This window comes from Triturus cristatus, chromosome 4_2 (assembly GCF_964204655.1).
Source record: "Triturus cristatus chromosome 4_2, aTriCri1.1, whole genome shotgun sequence".
Taxonomy (NCBI): domain Eukaryota; kingdom Metazoa; phylum Chordata; class Amphibia; order Caudata; family Salamandridae; genus Triturus; species Triturus cristatus.
Genome location: NC_140586.1, coordinates 392,437,195 through 392,453,729, shown reverse-complemented (window position 1 = coordinate 392,453,729; position 16,535 = coordinate 392,437,195).

Below are 16,535 nucleotides of genomic sequence, written 5' to 3'. Positions count from 1 at the left end.
TACCGAGTTAACTCTCCTAGCCATAACGTTAACTAGAATTATGACAGGCTGCTAGAGAAAGATCTAACCTTTCCTTAGGTTTCTCAACTTCTGCTTGTCTCTGAGAAGCCCCCCTTCCAAGCTGGGTGCCATAGCTACATCCTCTAAAAGGGAAGGGGCAGTGGATGGATTAGCATAAAGGTGGGTATTTATAGCCCCATTAGAACCTTTAGGTTCAATATTAGGTCTGGTAATGCCAGATCTTGCTATGGTAGTTTGGGTTGGAGCATGATGATTATTATTATGTGTACTAACTCTCAACTTATTTTCTGAGTCACAAGCGGAACCCTATAAGTTGGTAGATGACCCTATCCCCTGTCTGAGGTCATGACTTCCTGTTTTATCGGGTGCCACATCGAGTGCCGCAAGAGACACCATAGATGGCATCTTACCTGACTGGGGGGCAAGCCTCGCATCATCTATCAGGTCAACAATATTTTGAGATGCTTGATTCAATGAGTAGGCTGCCTTCAAAGAAGATAATTTCCCCTTGACTTTCTTTAATGGACCACCTCCCTTTCTTTTCCTAGTCCTTTGATCTGTGTAATTGGCTTCGGCCTGGAAAGTCCGTAACTGCTCCTTAGTATTTTTAGAGTGTTCAAGTGTTATAAGTGTTACATCAAAGGGTGAATCTATATTCGGCAATGTGACTATAGTATTGCTTGATTTACCTAGGGTTTCACCTATTGTTTGTCCAGAGATCGAATAATCAGTAGTTATGGCTCCTCCATCTCGGGAGGAACATTTTTTAGCAATAAGAGAGTCCAGGGAGAACCTTCGCTCTGTTAGTTCTATTTCATGGGCAAGGACATATTCAGCCCTCGTCAGAAATGCATCCAGGGTCCCAACATGTCCAGCCCCTTGCTTTTCCTTTTACTCATTTTAATCCTCAAATGTAATTTTCCCAGGTATAATAAACGAAGTCCAACAATTAGCTATAAAATGTTAAGGTTGTAGCTACAAGAAATAAGATGAAAACAACAGTCCCTTATAACTCAATTATCAGATGAAGGAGGGTGGGCCCAGCCCAGCCTCCTCCGGGCTATGACGGGCGTGGGTGGGCCCCGCCCTTGGCCCGGGCGCAGCCTGGGCATGCCCACACGCGTCCCGTGCTGCTGGAGGTCAACGGCGCTCTTATCGTGCCTCCAGGTACGAGTGCAGTGTCACGGGTGCAAGGCTTCTGGGTGATGTAGAATTGCCGTTCCCCTCATGCGTGCACCCAGCGAAGTTGGCCGTTGCCCCTCATGGCGTGTTCTGGGCAAGTTGGGCAAGTTGGCCATTCCCCTCACGGCGGCAAGGCAAATGTCACCGGACCTTAGGCGTCCCGCGCTGCGGGAGGTCAAGGCACTCTTATTGCACCTCTAGGTGCGAGTGCAGCATCACGGGAGCGAGGCTGCTGGGGGATATTGTCCTGCCGTACCCTTCACGGCGTGCACCCAGCGAAGTTGTCCGTTCCCCTCACGGTGTGTCCTGGGCAAGTTGGGCAAGTTGGCCGTTCCCCTCATGGCAGCAAGGTAAGTGTCACCGGACCTTAGGCTTACCTGTATGAAGATCTTTAGAGAATTATTTCTATACTTTGTATGTATTCTATGCATACAAATACCAGACGCATGCTTTGAAAAAATAAATTTCCACAAACCTGTGGAATGTAATAAAGTCCACATTGTAGGGGTAAAATCATATAGTCAAAAACATCTAAGATGAGGGAAAAGCAGCTTCTATTTGCATTCCAAAGTTTGTCAAATCTTCTTTGTCATTTCTTTATTACGTGTAGAATATTCGCAAATAAATCACTATGTAATTTATGTTTATGTGTTTATGTTAATGGATTTATAAAGAGCATGGCTGCCCGAGGGCTTCCCAGCGCTGAGGAGAAGATGCAGTCAGGCCGAAGTTATTGGGGAAAAAGCCAAGTTTTAATTTTTTTCCTAAACATCAGATCATCTTTTATCAGTTGTGTTTCTTTAGATAGGGAGTTCCATAGCCTAGGTGCAAGATGCGCGAACGATCTTCCTCCCCAAGTTGATTTCTTTGTTCTTGTCTTTTTAACGAGCAGATCTGAAGAAGATCTTAGGGATCTGCCAGGAATATAAGGGACTACAAGCTTTGTTATTAGAGCTGGGCCTTTGACATTCATGGCTTTGTTGGCAATACAAAGCGATTTGAACTTAATGTTGGCCTGGATCGGGAGCCAGTGTAGTATTTTTAGTGCAGCTTTTGCTGAGTTTTTGCTTTGAAATGCCTAGCAGTATACTAGCAGCGGCGTTCTGAACGAGCTGTAGTCTGTTCACTACATATTTGGGGGCCCCAAATAAAGGGAGTTACCGTAGTCAAGCCGTGAGATCACCATGGCCTGAACCACAGTTCTCCGAGTTTGTTACGGGATAAGAGGTAAAATCTTACGGATTATTCGGAGTAATCCAAAGCAAGTGGCTGCCAATTTTTTGGCTTGTGTCTCCATTGATAGATTATTGTCTAACCATATTCCCAGGTTTTTTACAGTTTCTCTTGGGACTGGAGGATTGCCTAGTTCTGGAGGTCAGCTGATTTCCCAGGAACATAAGTTCTGTTTTTCCTCTATTCAATTTTAGGCTGCACCTGTTCATCCATTCTGCTACTTTTACCATACAGGGGGCCAACTTTCTGTGTATGGATTGTGGGCCCTCAGCCACTGATAGTACCAGCTGGATATCATCCACGTACAATACAATAGACAACCCAAATTCCTGTACAAACTTTGCCAGCAGCTGCATGTATACATTAAAATATTGTGGGACTCAGGGCGGAACCCTGAGGAACTCAGCATGTTATTTGTAGGATATCTGAGAGGTGCTCGCCTTCCATTATCTGGAAAGATCTATCTTTTAAAAATTAGGACAGCCATTTCAGTGCACTGTCAGAGATGGCTGCTTCCTTTAACCTGGAATTTGAGAGTGGACATATTATTACACAGTGGGGCCACAAGTAGAACATAGGCACTATTGGTAAACTGAAAGAATTAATGTTTCTGGAAGTTAAAATGACACAAATGATTTCTCATGCGGCTCACATATATCCAATTTGGGTAGAAAGTGTTTCATGGTAGCTTGGGAACAATGCCAACTAGCTGAACGTGAGCATCATTTGTTCATGTCACTCATGATTTTGCACTATATTTTTGAGCAATATGCCTCCCCCATAGATTGTGAATGTAAGGTGCCAGACCAGCATTGTAGTAAATAACTTGTCATTTGACATAATCTTTTGCCAATTTACATAATTTCTGCGATGGTAGTTTGGTAGGTGGTTGATACATTTGGTTTGATGCTTGCAAATCCTTATCAAAGAATTCAACCACCTACCAAATGTTTAACTTAACACATATATTAATATCTATTTCAATTTGTACCTCCTTTACCCCGTTTCTCATTTATAACAAATGTATGTCCATTTATCATTTTGACTTTGTGAAAAGAACAGACCATTTCCATCCCTTCCAATTATCTATATGGCTAGTTGTCACTGTGATCACAGATGTACTCGGTCACACTGTCAGATTTATAAAAATTTTGATTACTGTTTTTTGCAGCTGCTGCATCAAAGGACCTGTAAGAAAGTGAATAATTATGTGGTGTGATAGTAGTCCATCACGAGTAATACAGTCATTAACCTGTTAGGTCCAGTGAAAGGTTTCAGTAATTCAAACCTCAGCTCAACCCCTAGAAGCTGGATGTGGAACAAATTAGTTTAACTTAGAGAAATTATTTAAAGGATTTATAAAAACCAAAACTGTTAGATTTCAAACATACAACAAAGAAAATTTCTACGCAATTTTGAGGTAATTGAAAATAATTTATTGCAAAGCAAAATGACACGAAAACAGCAAAAATCGACTTCTTTGTCCTGGGTACAAAGGGGCGCCGGTCCAGCTATTCCATACTGCTCTCAGGTGACAGAGAGCAGGCCCAGTCCTATTCTGTTCTTCCCAGGTCCAGAAAGTGCTTAATCAAGGTGCCTTCGGGTGTCTTATTTATTCCTTGCACTACTGGGTCGTTGTGACTCCTGGACACTCCCTAACCAATGGGGTAAAACTCTCATGGGTCAACTCTACTCATGTTTTCAGTTGCTCCTGCTTGCTTTACCACAAACAGTCCCATAATGCTATGTGCCAAGGTAATGCCAATATGGTCAAAGTCTTCAACCATACTAAATTTAGGCTCTGAAGGCTGTGAGCGATGAGGGGAGTGGACTATAGTAATCACCAATGTCTGCCCACAACTAACACGCAAATGCAGTTTGAAACTGGCCCTGTACCCACAACAAACTGGGTACATGGCTCTTGTAAGATAAAGCAGAGTCCCTCCACACTAGACAGGGGATACACAAGATGTATCCTGACTTCCTGTTTGTTCTCTTTCATGTGGCTCAAACAGACCTTTCAGGCAGGATTTGACATTGTGGTGCCAACGGGATGGCAGGACTCCACCATTCTGCCCATTGAAGTTGATCTATCAATCACAGTGACCTAATGGGAAGAATGTCGCACCTCGTTCAAGACAAGTACAGCCTCCACAAACTTCAGGTAGGGAAAGGGTAACAAGCCTAGGCCTGGCACAGCGAAAATAGCTTTTAGGGCATTGTTACCTTAGGGACATGATAACATTAATTTCCTTCATGTCCCAATTTTTATATAGCATTTACCCTACATTGTGGGCTACAAGACCTACATAGGGATGCTTTACAAACATTTAAAAAAGAGGGTTTTCTATGTTAAAAAAAGTGTATTTTATGTAATTTTAACAAATTGCACTGAAGGTTGAAATGACAGCAGTTAAGCTACAGTGGTAGGCCTGAAGCCATGTTTGACTTATCACACTATTGGATGGCACAATACATGCTGCAGTTCACAGGTATCATTTAACTTCCCATGTCATAGGTGAAGTTTCTACACAATTATACTATGGACCTATAGAAGAGTTAAATACACCAATGAGGGATTAGCCCATTTCTACATGTTTTAAAGGTTAGGGCACATACATTGGACACTAGACAGCAGTGCTTCAGTGTGCAGAATCTAACAATCAGCAATGAAATGAATTGACTAATGGGAGTGATCATGCAAGAATTGATATTCTCCCATAGGGCCCATGCCCAGAGCGTCCTTATGGCAGTATTGCTGAGCAGTTAATGTGTGGGGAGAAGATGTAGCCTTACAGCTAGAGTGGTCGACCTTGAAGTTTAGGAACAGGGTTCGAGTCTCAGCAATGATGCTCAACATGCTGTGATGATGGGCAAATCACTTAATATCCCCATGCCTAACAAAAGTGAATGTGTTGTTGTGTAACAAAACTGGTGCTATGTAAAGCGCTCTGATACCCGATATCTTTGGGTCTAGTTTGCGCTATATAAAAGTCAACAAAAAAAAGGGGTCTGTTCAAATAAAAAGCAATTATGGTACTACTGGATGCAATGCTCTCTTCTCTCATGTTCAGTGGCACATACAGAGCAACGGAAAACCCTATATATAAATGTCATATGTGTCTTACAGTTACTGTGTCTCTTCTCTTTTTGTTGCCTCTACATCCTCTCAAGTCTCAAAATAAAAATCACTCCCCTTCTCTTACAGGAACTGGGGACTAGCAGCCCAAGAAAGATACCTGTCCATCCACAAGCGGAGGACATTGTACAGTCCTAGGATTAAACACATTTGTCTGGCAAGCTTTCTTCTCTGCATCCTCCATCATTGCAGAGGAAGATGAGACTTGGCTCCAGCCGTGGCTGCTGCAGGTCAGAGCGGTGGGGGTGTGGCTGGCTGGGGCGATTTCGAGGGATGACCATGAGGAAACATTTATTTTTTATTAAATTATCCCTTGTGGTCATCTCTTGAAACCCCCCTCAAGTCGGCCCCACCACTGCCCCCTACTCTTACCTGCAGCAGGCACGGCTGGTTGGTTCCACACAGGATGATACCTCAATTCCTCCTCTCTATTGCTCAGCAGTGCCCACCCTAGGGTATTTTTCTGGATTGCAAGCCTCTAGGTACCAGCTAAAAGCCATGAATGATTTTTCTAGCTACACAGGTCTCTCATCCAACCTCCTCTCATCCTGCAGAGACCGCATTTGACTCACATATTTCATCTACCACCAAAGTTTACCTTAGATTTCCTCACCGTCTTCTAATAGACATAAAAACCAGGTGAGGTTGACTTATCCTTTATTAAGCAATAACTCCCCATAACATCCGAGGTGTCAAACTTCAATGTATAGGATAATCAGTTCCCTTTATGAGGCAATGACACATGCAGGAAAGTGGGTGAGCAAGAAACATTTTTTTTAATTACAGTTCTCTGTATGGAGTAAAACTTGTGCTGTGGATTGGCCATGGCAATGATAGAGAGACAACCCTATATCTTGCAGAATTTAAACAACAGATTTCAAGACATCACAAATTTGCACAGAGAAAATCTCCAGGAGTTGCAGGAAGAAGATGCAAAGTGCCATGCTATGGTCATGCAGTCTCTCTTTCACAGATCTCTGTCTCAAACTTCAGGGTCAAGTCAGGTACGTGAGTATACTAGCGTTCAAGAAAAACCTGCAGTACAACCCCAAAACATTCTATCAGATTCCCCATGACCCACCTGCTACACCCAACAACCCATGTGTTCCCTCCACCAACACTCCTGCTTTCAGTACACAATCTAACCCTCAGCCCAATGAGGATACTGTATTGCATAACCCCATCATTTCATTCCATTTAGTCTTTATTTCGATTGTAACAATCATAAAAGACGTCATCAGCAGTGGATTGCAGTCGCGCGAGTTATAGTTAGTTGAACTAACTATAACGGGGGAATTTCAATGGTTTTTTACGAGTGAAATGTCCAGCTAACTATAACGTGTGAAACCTATGGTTTTTTCAGTGAATTTGCAAGGTTTTTTAAATGCTAATTCCTAACTATAACTTGTGTGAAACCTATGGTTTTTTAGTGAATTTGTAAGGTTTTTTAAATGCTAATTTATGTATGTATTATTATATTTTTTATATATTTATTTTACAATAAACTACATATGTATATAGTTATAGATTGACTGTATCCTTTAATATGGAATGGCTCAGCTCTTTTATTTTTAATTTGGATAAAGTTGAACAGCATAGTTAATATCTTCTATAAACTTATAAACAGTTTAAAATGTTTTTTTTTTAAGGGTTTTTCACCGTGCGCACACCCCGCAATTTTTTGAAAAAAAAAAAATGTTTTTTTCACCCTTCGGGGTCCTTCAGGGACCCCCTGACAAAGGCTAGGGGGTCAGGAACTCTCTACCCTGCCCCCTTTTCACGTTCTCCACCTTTCTTTTTCACTGCCACACACAAAATGGCGTCCGACACTTCCTGATTTCGACCGATTCGAATGTTGACTGACATCTAACCACCAATCAGAAGTAGGCTCGCGCACGGCACGATGCGTGCACCGTGCGCGCACGGTGTGCGCATATAGATATTTATGTACTTTTAACTGCAATTTTCTCAGGAACTACTGAACAGATTGACACCATATATGCAAAAGGCACATGCCTGACCTGAGGACTACCTCTTTGCCAAATTTCAAGTAATTCTGTTCAGCCGTTCGGGCTGTACCTTCGACTAAAGGTCCTATGGGAAAATGCATGGGGAAAACGCGTTTTGGGACCCCCCTTTTTTCTCAGCCCCCGCTTGACGAATCACCCCGAGACTTTCAGGGTAGGAGCTGAGTGGAGCGCCCCATTAGTTTTGAACATTTCGCGAGGATTCGTCAACCGGCGCCAAAGTTATTCAAAATAGAATTTTCAGATTTCCTATGGGAACTCGGTCCTAACTATAACTATCTACTGGCGACCGCCAGTAGATAATATATATATATATATATCAATAGAGACAGTGGTAGCCGTAAGACTACCAAAAATCATATATCCAAATACTTTACACACTAAGAATCACACAGTGTAAATACAAGAATATGTGTCTAGGCAAACGTGATGCTACTAAACAAATCTTATGCCTAAAATATTAATATAAATATTAATATAACAATGCCCCATCGTGACATCTGTGTGCATAACCAGCAACCTCCACCACCATGAACACTTAACCCACCAATGTCTGCCTTATCCTCAGACAGCACACCTCTACTTTTGTGTTCACCGATTCCGCCACAGAATGTGTGCAGGAAACTAAACCATAACAACAGGGTACACCTGTCAGTACAGTACAGTTGCAGACTGCAGAGACCCATAAACACATGGGCACATGAAGTACACAGGTAGGACACAGCACCACAGCAACACCCTGGCTCAGATGATCCGGTGACAAGCAGGCAGACCAGGGGTACAGGCGGAATAGGTGGAGGGGTTTGTATCGCAGGGGGAGAGGAGGAAAGCCCCCAGCCCCAGAGGAGGAAGGGAATGGGTGCACAAAGGAGAGTGAGGTAGATATATTGACACGAGAGAAACAAAAGAGGGATGAAAGCAGCAGAGAGAAGGAAAGGAGTGGAGTAAGGGAAGGAGCTGGAAAAGGAAGAGGTGCAGCCAAGAGGGGGAGGTGGCATAAGGGGAGACGGGAGCATCAAAGACAGACCCGTGACAGCAGCAGAAATCCACAAAGCAGCCCATGAGGAGGAGACTAGAGCCCAGGGAACCACAAAAGTCCAGCAGGTAGACCCACCCACCAGGAAACCAGCGCTCAGTTCCCTGCGTATTGCAAGAAGGGCACCCAAGTATGAAAGCAGATCTCCATCTTGTCCTGTAGGTTATAAATGAGTCACTTGCATGAGCCCGTCCAATACATGTCTGAGAGCCACTCCTCATGTGTGAGGTGGAGGGGAGAACCCTAATGCCAGAGAATGCAATTCTTTGCCAATGCAAGCGCCATATGGAGCACCCAGCAATCATGGTGGAACAGTGTGGGAGAGCCTGCAAAGTCGTAGAACAGAATAAATTGTTAGCCTAACGGTACAGGGATCACCAGGACTTCACTCACCGTGGCAGCAACCACCCCCAGAAGGGACAGACTGTGGGCAGTTGCATAGTATATGAAACAGGTCACATCACGCTTCATCACAGTGCCAACAACTGGAGTGGGTTAATAGTCTCACCATCCTTAGCTTCACCAGGGTCCAGTGCCAATCATGAAGAGATTTAATGAGGCACAATTTCAGTCTAGCTTCCCTGGCGCTGCAGCGAAAGGCATCCAGCAGCTCTGCCCAGTCCTCCCACTCATACCTTATCTGTAGGAAAGCTTGTCGCTTGGTTTTCAGACAGTTAAGCAGGGGCAAAGAATACAGACAATGGGTCTGGAGGCTTTTGGAGCCTGACATCACCTCCCCAAAAGCAACCCCATGCTTAAAAGTATTAGACCACTGGGGAGGACAGGAGAGCCCAGGGTCATGGGCCCAGGCAGCTAATGAGACAGTGATGCAGCTAAGGTTACCATCAGTGCTGGATAAATGGCAAACCAAACTTTTCGTGCAGCACCTCAAAGGTCTTGAGGACCCCCTGGGTGAGAACATGATGCATGGTAGGGATCTCCACATCATGCCAAGCACCCCAGTTGAGCACCTCGCCACCAATACAGAGGCCTGCATTGCCCTACAAGGATGCCTAATCGTGCAGTCAAGAGTCTGTGGGCTTGTGGTCAGGATTTGGCTTTAGCCTGGTGCAATCGATTCGCTGAGCTAGTGCTGGAGGCCTCGTACTAGGGTGCATTAATCCCGAGGGCATTCCAAGATAGTGCATTCTATTGTGACCCACTGCGGGAGTCCAGGGACTGGGGGAGCTTATAAGCAAGCTTCACCAAGTGCAAGGCCAGGACAAAGGCCTAAACCAAGGGGAGGCCCAGGCCACCATATGAACAGTGGGCTATGAGTTTACTGTTAGCGAACCTGGGCCAAGGCGACCCCCATATGGAGAACCTGAGGCCCCTATCCACCACCCGCAGGAGAGGGAGGGGTTTTAGCATGGGTAGCATGCCCAAAACGTAGGTGAACCTGAGCAGTGTCAACATCTAGACTGCCTGCATTCTACCCCACAATGAGAGAACGAGGTTGGACCACCTGGTTTAATCCAAACATGTGCGTGCAACCGACGAGTAAAGGTTGTACACCACCACGTGTTTCAGATCCTGGTTGATGTAAATTCCCAAATATTGAAGACTTGAGGGCTTCCACTGAAAGCGGTATGCAGACACAGCTGCCCAAGGGTCACCCATGAAATTGTCAGGGCCTGTTTCTTGCCCCTGTTTATATTGTATCCTGAGAGTGCCATAAACTCAGATATAATGTCCATTTGAGCCAGGGGCAAATGGGAGCGATCCGAATGCATGAACAAAATGTCATCCACATGGAGATAAAGGGTGCATGCCCTCCCAGGTGTAGGGATACCCACTATATGCTGCATCTGAAAGAGGAATGCCGCCAAAGGATCCATAGCCAGAAGGAAGTAAAAGGGAAGATAGCGGGCAGTCCTGCAAGATCCACCAGCACACCAGGACAGGTTCAGAGAGGAAACCCCTAGGGGAGTCATAGAGCCACTGGACCTTGGCAATGAAGGTCTCTCCAAGGCTGAATGGATAGAGCATCTATGTCTATGTGTGGGTATTTGTAGAGTGCACTGTTGCTCCAAGGAGTGTCCTGGCGCTGAAAGCTGAGAGGTAGCAGTGAGAGAGAGTGTTACGGGCATGAGTAGAGCCAAGTTTTCAGTCTTTTTCGGAACAGGGGTGTGGATTCAATGTTTCTCAGCTGGAGGGGCATTTTGTTCGAGAGGGAAGGTCCGGGGTAGGAGAGAGCCTTACCCCCGGACCTGGACTTTCTAAAATGGGGGATATTGGCTAGCAGCAGGTTGGAGGAACAGAGGTTTCTTAGTGGGGCATAGAAAGAGATCCTCTGTTTGAGATACCATGCTACTGACCCATATAGGACTTTCTGGGTAACGGGCAGAGTTTTAAAGATTATTATTTTCCTTACAGGGAGCCAATCAAGGCTCCTGAGAAGGTGGACCACATGCACATTACGAGGGAGCTTAAAGATGGTATGGGCTGCTGCATTCTGGACAAGCTGAAGCCGGTCCAGCCAATAGCTAGGCATGCCTAAATAGAGACCATTCCCGTAATCCAGCCTGGATATGATCAGAGCTTGAATCACCTGTTGTCTGGCAGCTCTGGATAGAAAGAAATTCCTGAACAAGGCGCAACATAGTAAAAGAGGTGTCTACTAGTGCATTAACTTGGGCACAGATTAACAGCTGGTCATCTCATTTAAACCCAAGGTTTTTCACCACCAGTTTGTTTGCTGTTGGGGCTGGAGCATCAGCTGGCCATAAGACCTGCAGCGGTGTCTCAGCACCCTTGCCAAAAAAAGAGTAGCTCTGTCCTTCCTGCATTGCATTTCAACTGGTTTGTGGCCAGCCATCTGAAAACAGCTGAGAGGCAAGACTAATTAATATACCAGGACAGGGCTCATTTTCCTTCTACGTGAACAGCAGCTGCGCGCCATCTGCATAGGACACAATTTTGGCCCCCAATGATTCAACCCTCGCAGCCAGAGGTGTGATGTAGATACTAAACAGGGTCGGGCTCTAGGCCTAACCCTGCAGGACCTCAACCTTCAAAGAGCGAAATGAAGCAAAAAAGGGATGACACCAGAGGTCCTGCCCTCTTCTCTCTAGAAAAGATGCCAACCATTTACAGGCCAAATCCCAAATGCCAATCGCGTGTAGCCGATTCAGGCCATCTGGTGCAAAACCGGTACGAAGGCGGTCAGAAGATCTGACAGGATCAGCAACGCACTTTCACCAGCCTCCTGACTCAGCCAGATGGAATCAACCACTTCTAACAGAGCGGTTTCCGAGCTGTCGTTAGGGCGAAAGCCCGACTGGCTAGGGTGAAGTAGGCAATTCTTTTCAAGAAAGGATGATAGCTGCTGGTTACCATGCTTCTCAAGGAGCTTTGGGAAGGCCGGGAGCAGGGAGACTGACCTGTAGTTGGCAGGGTCAGAGGGATTAGCCTAGGTCTTTTAAAGCAGTGGAATAACCTTGGCCTGTTTCCATTTAGTGGGGACCGTAGCAGATGAGAGGGAGGGAATTAATAGCTGGTTCATGGGAGAATTTATTGCCTCCGCTCCTAGTACCAAAATGGAAGCAGGGTCAGGGTCCAATGGAGAGCCAAATGTAAGGAATTTTAGGGACCTTCAGTCTTCCAGAGAGATGGGGTCAAAAAAGTACAGGGAGCATTCTTTCGTAGTCGAAGGTAGAATGTTTGTTGAGTATTTCCTGATTATTGACCACCTCTAAGGCAACACCTGATGTACCATAATCCACCTCCAGTGGAGGGATGCTGGCCTAGATTTAATCTATTTTTTCTTGGAAGAATGAGGCAAGCATCTCACACCATTCCTCAGAGGGTGGTTTAACATTGGAACCGGCTTTAGGCTCAGAGAAGGACTTCACAATTTTGAAAATGTCTCTCGAGTGATTGCCTGCCTTTAGAATTCTGGCCTCAAAATATGGTTTTTTTGCTATTTTAATTTCTCTATAATAGTTCCCTAGCTCTGCTTTATAGTCTGCTTTAGCTGCTGGACAGTAATTTGTCCTCCATAGCCCCTCTTTACATTTACAGGCTAATTTCAATTTTTTTAAGGACGAGGTGAACCAAGGGCTAGGCACTTTTGACCGAAGCTGTTTGGTGCCACTTTCTGGAGCCAAAGATTGAAAGTCGGACTCAATACAGCCCTTAACTAGGCTTACGTCAGCGCTAATCATGCCAGTTAGAGAGGGACTTGTGGCTTTAAGCTTTTTACTCAATAAATCTGATTTAATTTTGCCGAGTGCCCTAACCATACGGGGAAAGTTGCTCTCTTTGAAAGGGACATTACTGAGTTTTGGCCATCTGAACCTAAGCAAAAAATGATCAGACCAGACCAGAGGAGTGGGCCGATGAACATTAAGGGGAATTGATGTAAATATTTGGTCTGGTGTATGCCCAGCAAAATGAGTCGGGCCCTTGTGGTAGGCATAAGGCCCATGGCCGTGCAGCTTTCCAATTGTGTATGGCTTTCCTTTAGCTGATCACAGTCAATGTGTAAGTTAAAGTCCCCCAGCAGGATGCAATGTCCATTCCTCAGGGCCAGATGGGAAATCATTTCACAAAGGGCACCATCGACCTGGTACAAGGGCCCCCAGGCTGGTCCTATCCCCAGCCTAGGGTAAGGGGGGGTGGGTGGGAATATAGGTTGGGGAGAGTCGGCCACCACCCAAGCTCCACCGTATTCAGCAGTGGGCCCACAGGCAGTGCCTCAGGCTCCACGACTTCTCCCCATGACTAGGCACACTGGGGAGCAGCATGGCTTCTCGCACATCGCAGGCTCCTACGGGCAGAGCAGAAGCCGCATAAAAGGGCCCCCGGGGCAGCAAGGGCAAAAAGCTGACACTTCAGAAAACTCAAGGGCACGGGTACTGTCACCACAGCTTCAGGGGCCTTCCCAAGCATTCAGGCAGCCATTACCATTGGGGGCCAGACTCCGCCCCCATCCTGCTTTTTTTTAACGAAGTAAGGAAGGCATGTGTCAAGGTACAGTGACAATATTACAACTGTCCTTGTTGATGGAAGAAATAAACCCAAGAACAACAGGCACAAGGGAGGGAGAGTCAACTGGGAGACTCGTCAACTTGGTGGTGGCTGAGCAAAAGACAAAACACATCGGGTGTGTCACAAGAAAGGTCTATGTACAAAGTCTGTGGCAAAAATGAAGATAATGTCTAATTTTCAAAAATTACAAAGTAAAGTTGCAAATCCAATATCCAGTCCTCCATAAATCATGTCAACCCCTCCAACCCAGACACTGTTTTGGAACTGATGTCCTGGATTGAGGGTAAGTGTGTATGGCCATCCTCAGATTCAGATAACTGGATAATCTGGAGCTCTTCTGGTGCAGGTATTGCGGAGTGCATGACTGTGTCAGGTCCTGTTTCACCCTTTGCACATAGTGCACCCTCCATAGGACTTGGGCAGCTACCCATTGGCCACTGGGAACAAGTCTGGACCCCCCCCCAACCCTAGGACCTTCTTACCTCTCCCAAAATGTATTGAATCAATTTGTGACTCCCTAGGCCTTGTCTGCCATGCCCAATGTACCCGAATTAGACCCTTTTATGACGATAAAAACTGACCCCTAGGCTTCTCCCACCTCACCCAATATTCTCAGCACGAACTGTGTCCACTCAGGTCTTGGACATTCTCATACAAAAAATGGAGCTGGGTTTCTCGGTGACTGCCATCCATTGAGATTTCAAACTTCCGTAAGGTTCGGTAGCCATCTTGGGTGAGGTATTATAAATTTGGAGCCCCTTCCACGAGACCTAGCATGGCCTCAGATCTTGTCAACAAATCAAGTGTCCGTGATCTGGCCTCCTCCACTCACTTCATCCAGATCCTGCAGCAACAGCAGCCTCGTCTTCTTTCCCACGGGTTTGGTAGAAGATGCAAGACACAGGTCAGTGCACTGCACCTACTTGTGCTTCTTCTGGAATCTACGTTTTGAAAAGACCCTTGACAAGTTGTTAAGTTCGACAACGGATAAGCCTAATTATTTGAACTCAACTGAGTTAATCAAACAATACTGTCCTGCTTGAACTGCTGCGAACCAATCAGCGAAGCAATTGAGATAGAGCTCACTTTCAGAGCATTTTTTAATCCTTATAAGATGTATTCCTCTAAAGATGTGTGGGTGAGTGATTGCAGTCCAGGATCAGGCTTGGTATGGAGGAACTCTATCAATCTGAAAGATTGTAATAGTATCTTCCGCATTTCCACATGAGTAATACATTGTTCTTTATTTCCACACTAGATAAATAATCTTCAAAAGACTACCCAGCAGCAGAGAAGGCAATGAACCGAGAACCCAGTGACCCGAGAATAGTCAAGTTGTCTCCTCTCCCTCTCTTTCTCTTCTCCAACCCCTTTTACCCCAGGGCTAATCCCCAGTAACTGTACTATTTGTATGCAGAGAGTTGGGTACACTGGGGCTGGAGGGTCTCTTCCTTCCTGCAGATCCCAGGGTTCATATAAGTGAAGTCTTGTCAGCCAGAACCTGATACCTTCTCTGCATTACTACATACTGGGGTAATTTCAGGGCAGGAAAGAAAGACACACTGGGATTGACAAGGACAATGGATCGGAGGAGGTGGGCTTGTGAACAGAGAGTGATGGCTTCAGTCCAAGTGGACAGGAGGCAGCAAGCCTTGTTATGATGGACATTCTCTGATTCGTGTAGGGCCTTGACAGCTGACACTAGTTCTGCAAAGCCCTTACATATTACCTGCTGTTCAGACTGCAGACATCTCATGGACTCCTGGACGCAGCCATGGTGACACACTGATGGGGCAAGTGTGGGATCACATGCGTGGCTCTGGGGTGTCTGAGGCAAATCTCACCCTTGGCCACTGATATTCAGGGTGGGCAATCTTTGTAAGAAGATAGGTGATAGTGGGCACAGAACCAGACACAAGTGTTGTGGAGGTCCAGTCACTGATGTATTATCTTCTTGGCCAGGAGAAGGCCCAGTTTCAGATTCTTCCTTGCATGTAGTGCCCAAATCTACCACCTCTTTTATATCAGTGTCTGCCTAGAGTCTCTTTTCCTCTCCAGGCAAGGTGCACGCTTCCTGCTTGACTTCTCTCCTACCTCCGCATTAGTGGCGGCATATCCCTGTGCTTCGAGCCCTCTGTGGTTCTTCACCCCTGGTCCTTTTGGTCCCCACTTCTTTGTTGGCTGCCTGCTGAAATGGAATGGTGGGAGAAGAAAAATCTCATGAGTGCATATGTACATTACTTCATATAAATAATAATACATGATATCATTATTGCAATAGTAACTTGGCAAAAACTGACATTGTCACACATCTCACTCTCCTGTCCCTTGCAAGGTTGATGTTCCCTTATGCCATTTTTAAAAGTGGGTCACTATTGGCAACACATGTGCACCTGTACTATGTTATATTTCCCCTTCAAATGAAACCCGTTTCCAGAGATTTTACATGAAGGAACATAAACTTTGCACATGGGATACCTCGTCTTGCTCAAGCAGTGTGAATCTCCTTTATTTATAATGACAAACTGAAATGTAGGCATGCTTTGGAGTTCAAAAGGTGATGCCTGATAGGTTCAACAATCACGGTTGTTAGCTGGTCATATAAAGTAGATACTTCTTAATGTACTTTGTTTATTCATAAATCAAAAAAGAACCACTGATCTCTGTCAGGCATGGGAGATGTAGACATGGGCATTTGTCCCATAGTTATAAAATTATGATATATGAAAATTATGAAGTGAAAAGTTAATGTATCTGATTCTATAGCATGCAATGTATACCTTCCCCAAAAGTAACATATCCAAAGAATAGTAACATTGACCATGTGCTCTGAAGCACACTTCATCCATGACACCATGGCATACAGGAAAGATGGACATGAAAAGACTGATTGCAGGAGATATGA